General features: G+C 46.8%; 1 long non-coding RNA gene across 1 annotated transcript; it reads left to right on the top strand.

Moving 5' to 3' along the window:
• The first annotated feature begins 4,557 nt into the window (after positions 1–4,557).
• On the top strand, positions 4,558–6,730 carry LOC109278733 (uncharacterized). Its single transcript, XR_002085811.2, has 3 exons — positions 4,558–4,811; positions 5,928–5,998; positions 6,096–6,730. It is a non-coding gene; the product is annotated as an uncharacterized LOC109278733 (long non-coding RNA).
• Positions 6,731–6,965: the final 235 nt, after the last annotated feature.

Here is a 6,965-nt window from a genome sequence, read left to right as displayed (position 1 = left end):
CCCTCCTACTGCAAACTCCAGTTTTCTTGTTTGTCCTTGTCAGAAACAAAGGGCAGCTTTCTCACTCGAGCAAAGCTCTTGAGGACTGATTGGTGAGGAGGCTGCCAACAGAGGGTAAATGCGGAATTGTCTGACCTTGGTTTTACATCCGCCCTCAGGTGCAATTCGTCTCTTCCTCCAGGACCCTGATGAGCTAAGAAGAAGGGCATTCTGGTTGAGGGTTCTCGATTTATTTATTTTTTTTAAATTTTTTTTAATGTTTATTTATTTTTGAGACAGAGACAGAGCATGATCGGGGGAGGGTCAGAGAAAGAGAGACAGAATGAAGCAGGCTCCAGGCTCCAAGCTGTCAGCACAGAGCCCGATGTGGGGCTCGAACCCACAGACCGTGAGATCATGACCTGAGCGGAGGTCGGATGCTCAACCGACTGAGCCACCCAGGCGCCCCGAGGGTCCTCGATGTAATTCCTGGGATGAATAAGGATGACTTGGGGTTTCTTTGTTATTTTTAGTCTTCCCATCTCTTCACTTATAAAGCAGATAAAATTGTAGGGGCGCCTGGGTGGCTCAGTCGGTTAAGCGTCCGACTTCGGCTCGGGACATGGTCTCGCGGTTCGTGGGTTCGAGCCCCGCGTCGGGCTCTGTGCTGCCATCTCAGGGCCTGGAGCCTGCTTCGGATTCTGCGTCTCGCTCTCTCTGCCCCTCCGCCCCTCACACTCTATCTCTCCCTGTCTCTCAAAAATAAAGAAATGTAAAAAAAAAAAATTTTTTTTTTAAATAAAGCAGATAAAATTGTACTGAGGGGCACCTGAGTGGCTCTGTCAGTTGAGTGGCTGACTCTTGATCTCAGCTCAGATCTTGATCTCGGGGTCATGAGTTCAAGCCCCACGTTGGGCTCCACGCTGGGGGTGGAGCCTACACTGAAAAAAAAAAAGTGTGTTAAGGAAAGGCCACCTCTAACGAACAGCTCATTCTTCCTCGCACTCGTTTCCACTGCTCCTCCCCCCACCGGAGTCTCCTTGAACCGATATCTCCACCTGAGTTTGTGAAGCAAAAGGAAGGAAAGCTAAAGCCAGTGTGTGAACTGGCTCTTTTTCTGTAACCTACAGAAACTAGGACACCAGCAGCACGAGGCTGTCGCATTTAATGTCTGTGGATTTGTTCCAAGGGACACGTTCATGGGTTGATCAACTGAACAGAGGTAGTCACCCGAGAACCTTAGGGGACTTACCCCAAGTGTCATGTTCCTGTTTGTTTGTGGCTGGGCAGACCGTGGTCACTGCTTCATAGCCACCCCCAGCGCTTGGAGGAAAAAGAGTATCCTACCTGCTCGGTGACTAATTGGTTGAAAACAAGTCTGCAATCTGTTAAGCAGAATGTGTCTCCCTTCTTGCCGCCCCCCTCCCTGCCCTATTGCCATGCTGTTAAAGTTATGAATGTCTCTTTCCAGTTTCCCCACTGGGATAGCTATGTTCTCGATGTTGTCTTCGGCAAATTACCGAAATAGAATTTATGATTCATTGACCCAAATTATATTCCCACTGACAATATCTGCAGAAATTCTGTTCAACAATGGCTTGCTGAGTTTACAGAAAACATACATCACTCCCTGGAATTCACCCTCCCCAACAAGGCCAACAGAAGTGCAAATTAAATCTTATCTGCTCGGAAGTCCTTGATGAAGAACACCCCGGTCTTGGCAACTCGACGAATATTTTCAAAAAGCTTTGAGAAAGCAAGCTTGTTAGCGTTCTTGCAGTTAAATCCCGAGGCATGTATGAAAGACCTCTCTGTATGGACCACATAGCCTATTTTCTTAAACTACAACTCTGACCTTAAGGTCTCATGCTTACTTTGTGCTCTGAGTACCTTAAGACGTTGTAGACCTTTTTCTCAGCAGGTGCACATCCTGCATGGTAATCAGGCTCTAGCTTTGATTTTTCTTGCTCATGATCTTGAAGAGGAAGCAAAGTGATCTAAAAAGTTTAGAAACCAAACTTAGGTTACTTTCCTTACTAGATAAACTTCTTCCCTGGTGACTTTTGCCTTTGTGAACTCATCTCAGAATGAAATAAAGGTTAAAACCCTAGTTTATCAGTTTACAGTCTGTTAAGCAGAGTGAGACGGAATCCCTGCAAAGCAAAATAGAAGGATTGAAGATATGATGGGCACCTTCCACCCCTCTCTCCGAGTGAATGCAGCCCTAAGAACCAGCAAGAATGCACAGGGTAGCTATTTGAGGACCCTAAAAAATAAGTGATAGCAGGTGGACTGGGAAAGCCCAGAATGTGAAATGCCAGAGAACCAGCATTGTCTGCCCTACCCCTGCCCGCCCCCCTTTTTCTCCCTGATGTTTCCTGGCTTGGACTCAAGGCAGCCCCAAAACTGGAAGCAAGAAGCAGATATGGATAGAGAAAATTCCAGGAGAAAGCCCTCTACTTCTGGCTCTACAAGCAGAAAGGAGATTCCGGATGCTTAGGAGGAATGGAGAAAATGGTCCATTTTTCTTTTTCTTCTTCTCTGTTCTGTTGTGCCCAAGTCCCAGACAACCCTGAGGTCCTGGAGGCAATGACAGCAATGGCGCCCGCAGGTACCTCAAACTCTCTTCCTTCTGGGTTCCTCTGTCTTTTCTCTCCTTTCCCCCTCTGCCTCGTCTCCCCAGATCTCTTTTGAATCCAACTCAGGAAGACAAAAAGCTTGTCATTAATCAAAATCTTTACACCAGTAACTGCTCAGGCCTGTGCTTGGAGCCCCAGTTCGGGAAGCTCTGTGTCAACTATAAGGACATAGGGTGTGTGTAGGAGTAAAGGTGCTTCCAGTTGCCTTGGGCTTAGGTATGGATTGATACTTAGAGAAAGGGGCTTTAGAAAGGGGGTTTTGTTCCCTCTGAAGTATTTACCTAAAATTCCTTAATCCATGAAAGCATTTTCACGTGAATCCTTTTTCCATTTATTCCTTCACGGAAGTGGCACACTTTCAAAGCATGAATGATGATTACAAGTCACTGGGGGCAAATATTCTAGTATCGGCTCAGACTCATTGAAAAATATAAGAACATTGTCGTGCCCTTCGACCACAGCAGAGGGTATCTTTTTATATGTAGATATCACTTAATTTCAGGATGATAACTGATGTATCGTCATGAATTTACCATCCACTCACTGAGAACCAACTATGTACAAAACACTGTTCAGACTTGGAGAAACAGATTTTGACTTTTAAAAGAGGATTTATTTGCACCGGTACATCCTGAAATAGCAAAGCGTTTACTGGTCTGCTTCTCTAGAATCCTGGTTGGAGCTTTGGACATTAAACACGTAATGCATTGACGTTAAATTTACAGGTATACAGACTTACAGAAAAATCTGTCGTCCCTACATAAAAGGGCAAGTTAGGTCTAGCAGAGAGTAGCCACCCCTGATGGTCCACCCCCCCAGAATCAACAACCCCCTTTGCAGTCAGGCACAGGCCCCACCTGAGACCCCGTGAATGGCCACATATGTGGGTGTGACCATGGCCACCAACGATGAGGACCTTGAGAGGGTGAGGAGGCCAAGTTTCCCCTAGGAAAAGCAGAGCTTCCCAGATTGATCCTGGACTTAAAGACAAGACAGTTCTCTCTGGAGTACAGGGGCACCTGAATCTACCTCCCTCCCTTCTCACCAACACTACCCAATGGCCCCAGAGTTCACAACTCCCTTGGAAAAGTCGCTTGGGGCACCTGATTGGCTCAGTCGGTTAAGCATCCGACTTCAGCTCAGGTCATGATCCCACAGTTTGTGGGTTTGAGCCCCACGTCGGGTTCTGTGCTCATAGCTCAGAGCCTGCTTCAGATCCTCTGTCTCTCTCTCTCTCTCTCTGCCCCTCCCCTGCTCACACTCTCTCCTTCAAAACTAAATTAAAAAAAACCAAAACATTAAAAAAAAACTTAAAAAAAAATCAGCTGCTCTTCCTTGGGTGGGACCACCTCATGGCAGTAATTCCCTGCCTGGGACGGTGGTCCAGCCTTATATCTACTATCCCTCTTCAGACAAGCTTCCTTGTCAGCCTGATCAATCCCAGGGCCTCGTCTAGGGCGCCATGATGACTTGTGTGTATCCACGTGAGCCAGAAGGGGATCACCGGACTTGTCCTCAGCTCCGCATCACCCCTACCCCATGTTTCTCTGTAGATCACCATTGCAAAGTGACATTCAGGGTCCCCTGTCGGAAACGGGACTGGCCAGGAGCTAGGATAGGGATAGAGGGATAGAGTTTCACCTTTGAAGCCATTGAAGCCAGAGAGAATGTGAAGTCTTTTCCATGCCCGAGCATCAGGCTGATAGGGTGCCGGAACATTTGGTGTGTCCCACACAGCGAGTCTGTAAGGCCTGAGCTTCCTGGTTTCTAAATGCAGTCATGTTGATCTGCACTGTTGCCTTGGTAGAGTTCCCAATCCTGACGAGGCTTCCGAGTTACCCAGCAGCTTGTTATAGATTCCAGACAGGCTGGTTCCTTGGGTCTGTGAGGTGGGGCCCAGCAATATTTTTTTTTTTTTTAAACAACCCACAGGGGTGATTCTGAGGCAGCATGAGCTGGCATTTGGAAACGATTGGTGTACATGATTGCCTCTGGACAAATTAAGATACGAACCGATTTGGCCTTCCTGAATCTTAGATGGTGACTGTGGCATTTAGACTACCCCAAGGGGTTCTGGGATCCCCAAGCATCCAGTTTACCACGGCCGTTGTACTGAAGTTTTATCCGAACTCCGTTTCTGCACATCTCTAACTTGCCTCCGGGACAGAAAGTGCTGACGGGAGCAAAGCAGAGGTAAGTAATGTGGAAAAGCTCTTAAGCACGGGGAGATGCTTGAGCAAACTGGCCTTCTCCTAAACAGTTCTCAACAGCCCTTTAAAAATGCAACAGAGCCGACTGTAGTAGTTTTAATCATATTCTGCTTGCCCGCTGGCTCCCCACTCTCCCGGACGCCTTCCTCTGGAGGTCACTGAGAACATAAAGTTCCCAAAGTGCTGGGCACAGGCCAAGTGGAAGGTCTTCGTGGAATTTTCTGTTTGTTTTTCACGTGGCAAGGTTACAAACTAAGACAAAGTCTCCAATCAGAAGATAATAGAGCAGCCATTGTCACTAATCCCTTCACAGGGCCAAAGTCTGGAATCTATCGCTGTGCTCGCTCAAGTCCTCTAGAACTGAGGTCACACAATAGCAGCAGAAGGGAAACAAATGAGGTGGCCGTCAGTAGGGGACCGGGGACAGGAGTTCTGATATGGCCGCACGATGGAAAATTACGCAGCCCTAACAAAAGAATGAGAAAGTGTTTATGCCCTGATTTGGACAACTCTTTGTAAGTGTAATGTTAATTGAAACAAATAAAAGCAAAAACGCAGAAGCAAGGAGGTGACATATGTACGCATTTGTTTATATCTGATTATATGTGCATTTCTGGGAGGACATGTTTAAAAAATACCATTGTTTGCCTCTGGGGAGAACTAAGTGTGGCAGACGGGGAGGGGAATGTGTAAGGGAGGGTTCGCACGTAATCTTTTTTTTTTTAATTCAAGCATAATTAAGATACAGCATTACCTTAGCTTCGGGTGTCCAATATAGTGATTCAACAATCCTATGCATTTCTTGGTGCTCATAGAGGATCCAAAGCAGGCTCCACCCTGACAGTGGTGAGTCCCAGTGTGGGGCTTGACCTCACGAGCTGTGAGATAATGACCCGAGCCCGAGTCGGGCACTCAACGGACTGAGCCACCCAGGAGCCCCACGATAAGTGTACTCTTAATCCCTTCATCTTCCTGCCCACCTCCCCTCTGGCAGCCACCAGTTTGTTCTCTGTATTTAAGAGTCTGGTTTTCGCTTGTCCCCCCCTTTTCTTCTTTTAAATTTAATTTTTTATTTGTTCCTTTGGTTTCTTCCACATAGGAGGGAAAACAACTCTTAAGGATCTACATTGATTGCGGGAACAGGTAATCCGAATGAAGCTACATGTAAAGGTATTTATATTTAGTTTTGGTTCGATTTCACTTTTTTTTTTTTTTTTTTTGCCACAAATTCGCCTCTCTAATCATGTTTTGCTCACCCTAATTTTAGACCAAGCCTGAGTTATATGAACACACACCAGCTGGACAGTGGGAGGAAACAGCTAAGAAGCCAGTCTGGGAAAGAACATTTGCCTTGGGTGACTGATGTGCAAATAATAAAGAGTGGCTATGGTTTGCAGCCCAGTTGTCTCCAGAAGGTGACAGCATTAAGGTCACGATCCACTAGTGGTGTGCCCTGGAATTTGCATACTCTTACTAAGAGTCAAAGAGTCTGAGTCAATCTAAAATTATGGCAGCTGGTTGCAAAAATGGCCCCAGTTACGCTGCCCCATGCAGTCACGAGCTTACTCTATGAACTGTAACTCTTCCTTTCAAGTAATAGAACCTATTTCCTCCCTTCTTGACCCTGGACTGGCCTTTTGACTAGTTTGGGTCATTAAAATGAAGCCAAAGTAGTATCGTGCCATACGCAAGCCTAGGCATCAGGAGACCTCCTACACTTCACTCCGTCTCTTGGAGGACTGCCACGGACGTGAGCCCGAACCTGGCCTAACGGCTGGGGTGACGGCCCTGAGCTGGAGCTCCAGGTGTGCAGGAAGGCCCAGCCAAGATCAGCAGAGCCAATCTGCCAACTGAGGGTAGACACGTGAGGATTAACCTGGGATCAAAGCTGTCCATCTGACTCCTACCCTCATGAGTTGAATACAAGCCTCTTGTTTTAAGCCACTGAGTTTTCTGGTTGTTTCTTGCATAGCCTTCCTGGGACAGCAGATGACTGGTACAGAACTTCTTTGCTGTCCTGGCTTTGCTTCCTTTCCATATCTAGTAGGCTACCGTTACTTTTATGATTGGAAAAGATAGGATAAAATAGGCAGAGAGGGAAAGGATAGAACCTGAGATCCCCGGGTGGGGGAAAACA

This window comes from Panthera pardus, unplaced genomic scaffold (genome assembly GCF_024362965.1).
Source record: "Panthera pardus isolate Hobbes unplaced genomic scaffold, ASM2436296v1 HiC_scaffold_12, whole genome shotgun sequence".
NCBI lineage: Eukaryota > Metazoa > Chordata > Mammalia > Carnivora > Felidae > Panthera > Panthera pardus.
This window is presented reverse-complemented; position numbering and strand designations above follow the sequence as displayed.